At 39.9% G+C, this 3,732-nt stretch overlaps 1 protein-coding gene across 1 annotated transcript in view; it reads right to left on the bottom strand.

Moving 5' to 3' along the window:
• The window catches only part of LOC135539553 (vesicle-associated membrane protein-associated protein B-like), a 394,574-nt gene that overhangs the window by 335,334 nt on the left and 55,508 nt on the right, over positions 1-3,732 (bottom strand). The gene's annotated exons all lie outside the window — the stretch shown is intronic.

Here is a 3,732-nt window from a genome sequence, read left to right as displayed (position 1 = left end):
TACGCGTGTCTGTTTTTATCTTTTATGTACAGTCTGTCCTTGCAGCTTCTTTCTCTTTTTAAATATTTGCACTAGATGTGTTATATTGATTAACCATTGAACTGCATGAGAAATCATTTATATCATGATACATTAATGCCAAACTTTCAAAAGAAAAAAAGAGTTGGCTGTGAAATTAATAATTTGTCATAAATAATGATTTTGAAATTAATCATAATCATTATTAATCATGTTTAATTTTCATATCATATTCAATTATTAATCCTTAAGATAAAATAGTCACCTCAGTACTGCAGTAAAGGTGGGATTCTTCCATTAAAGGAGCTTTCCAAACAATGGTCCAAGTTTGACTGCCCAGTTACTGGATAGGAGTGCTGCTATTTGAGAACTAACTGTCATATGGCTCATACATTAGGCATTGCTATGCATCTCCAACTTTTGGAGCATAACTCAGAGTAAAACACAGAGCAATATCTATTTTGATGCATTTGATTAGAATGCTCACAATTAAGCCAGCCTATGTACCCTCCTGAGCAGAAGTGGGAAATTGTGTAACTGCAGAGAGAATGAAGGACCATGTTGAGGATGAATTAAGGCACTTCCTGTTTCCACAGGAAGCTGAACTTCAATACAGGGCATCCCCATAAGGTCATGATTGGTTGTTTGCAAGGACGGTTAGCTAGTTCAATCGCAGTCAACAGGTTATGTGAGGGCTGTTGGTAATGCTTGTCTATGAAAGAAAAGCCTTGTTCTCTGTGGGACCAAGTTTCCACTGTGAAGAGTCAAATTCACATGTTCAGATATAGGCTTGCGTTCATCGGGAGGGTCTGTTGAACAATCCCATGGGTGAATTTTGCTTCTAGCCTCAACCTTTCTGCGGTTGTCACTCAAAAGCACATAACAGGCTTCAAGTGAGGTCTATCTTTCAGCCATGTAGTTGGGGTAGGGGTACATATATTAATTGTTAATTGGACAAGGTTAGAGTTATGGCTAGGGTTGAGGCCCTAATCCTAGCTTCATGTCCATATTCCAGCTCAATACTAAACCTAGCCTTAACCCTAACCCTAGCTTCATATCAACTCCAAGCTCAATCCTAACTCTAACCATGACCCTAAACTTAACCTTCGTTTCATCTCCATATCTTGGTTCAACCCTTCTGCCGATGTGACTCAAAATAACATTAACTCTAGGTCAGGCTTCAAGTTAGGCCTACCTTTCTGCCATGTAGTGGGGGGAGGGGTACATTAATTCATTATTAATTGGATTAAGGTTAGGGTCGAGGCTCGAGGTCGACCGATTAATCGGAATGGCCGATTTAATTGAGGCCGATTTCAAGTTTTCATAACAATCGGAAATCTGTATTTTTGGGGGGCGATTTTGCAGATTTTTTTATACCTTTATTTAATCTTTATTTAACTAGGCAAGTCAGTTAAGAACACATTCTTATTTTCAATGACGGCCTAGGAACGGTGGGTCAACTGCCTTGTTCAGGTGCAGAATGACAGATTTTCAGTTAACTAGTCCATCTCTCTAACCACCTGCCTCTCATTGCACTCCACGAGGAGCCTGCCTGTTACGCGAATGCAGTAGAAGACAAGGTAATTTTCTAGCTAGCATTAAACTTATAAAAAACAATCAATCAATCATAATCACTAGTTATAACTACACATGGTTGATGATATTACTAGTTTATCTAGTGTGTCCTGCGTTGCATATAATCGATGCAACGCTGGGGGATGATTTAACAAAAGCGCATTTGTGAAAGAAGCACAATCGTTGGACGACTGTACCTAAACATAAACACCAATGCCTTTCTTAAAATCAATACACAGAAGTATATATTTTTAAACCTGCATATTTAGCTAAAAGAAATCCAGGTTAGCAGGCAATATTAACCAGGTGAAATTCTGTCACTTCTCTTGCTTTCATTGCACGCAGAGTCAGGGTATATGCAACAGTTTGGGCAGCCTGGCTTATTCCGAACTAATTTGCCAGAATTTTTACGAAATTATGGTTGTGCAATGTAACAAGAATATTTAGACTTAGGGATGCCACCCGTTAGATAAAATACCGAACGGTTCCGTATTTCACTGAAATAATAAACGACCATATTAATGACCAAAGGCTCGTATTTCTGTGTGCTATGTTATAATTAAGTCTATGATTTGATAGAGCAGTCTGACTGAGCGATGGTAGGCAGCAGCAGGCTCATAAGCATTCATTCAAACTGCACTTTCGTGTGTTTTGCCAGCAGCTCTTCGCAAGCAGAGCTCTGTTTATGACTTAAAGCCTATCAGCCTAATGGCTGGTGTAACCGATGTGAAATGGCTAGCTAGTTAGCGGGGTGCGCGCAAATAGCGTTTCAAAAGTCACTCGCTCTGAGACTTCGAGTAGTTATTCTCCTTGCTCTGCAAGGGCCGTGGCTTTTGTGGAGCGATGGGTAACGCTGCTTCAAGTTTTGGCTGTTGTCGATGTGTTCTTGGTTCGAGCCCAGGTAGGGGCGAGGAGAGGGACGGAAGCTATACTGTAACACTGGCAATACTATAGTGCCTATAAGAACATCCAATAGTCAAAGGTATATGAAATACAAATGGTATAGAGAGAAATAGTCCTATAAATACTATATTAACTACAACCTAAAACCTCTTACATTGGAATATTGAAGTCTCGTGTTAAAAGGAACCACCAACTGTCATATGTTCTCATGTTCTGAGCAAGGAACTCAAACGTTAGCTTTTTTTACATGACACATATTGCACTTTTACTTCTCCAACACTTTATTTTTGCATTATTTAAACCAAATTGAACATGTTTCATTATTTATTTGAGGCTAAATTGATTTTTATTGATGTATTATATTAAGTTAAAATAAGTGTTCATTCAGTATTGTTGTAATTGTCATTATTACAAATACATTTTAAAAAATTGTCCGATTAGTCGGTATCTGCTTTTTTTGGTCCTCCAATAATCGGTATCGGAGTTGAAAAATCATAATCAGTCGACCTCTAGTTGAGGCCCTAACCCTAACTTCATATCCACTCCCAGCTCAAACCGAACCGTACCCTAACCTTAACTCTAGCTTCATGTCCACATCCCAGCACAACCCGAAACCTAGCCTCTAGCCTCAACCCCAACTCTAGCTTCATGTCCACTCCCAGCTCAACCCAAAACCTAGCCCCAACCCTAGTTTCATATCAACTCCTGGCTCAACCCTTACCCTCACGTCATCTCAACATCTTGGCTTAACCCTAACCATAACCCTAACCCTGTCTTTCTGTCTGAGTTCATATGTCTGTCTGTCGAGAGATAGGACAGAGAGAGACAGAAGAGCAAGAGGGAGGGAGGGAGAATAGGGTGTCCTGTCTGTGATTCCTTTCTCTATTGGCTCCCGAGCGGCACAGCGGTCTAAGGCACTGCAACTCAGTGCTTAAGGAGTCACTACAGACACCCTGGTTTGATTCCAAACTGTATCACAACAGGCCGTGATTGGGAGTGCCATATGGCGCGGCACACAATTGGCCCAGCATTGTCTGGGTTTGGCTGATATAGATCGCCATTATAAATAAGAATTTGTTTTCTTAACTGACTTGCCTACAGTAGTTAAAAATGTTAAATATATCAAATAAACAATGCTTCCATATTGTGATGCTAATTTTCCCACATTGAATGCAATGTATTCACTTAGGCATCAACCCTGTGACACTTACATTTTCCCATTGACTGCAATGTATT

This window comes from Oncorhynchus masou, chromosome 5 (genome assembly GCF_036934945.1).
Source record: "Oncorhynchus masou masou isolate Uvic2021 chromosome 5, UVic_Omas_1.1, whole genome shotgun sequence".
NCBI lineage: Eukaryota > Metazoa > Chordata > Actinopteri > Salmoniformes > Salmonidae > Oncorhynchus > Oncorhynchus masou.
Note: the sequence above shows the minus strand (reverse complement) of the source record. Positions and strands in the feature narration are given on the sequence as shown.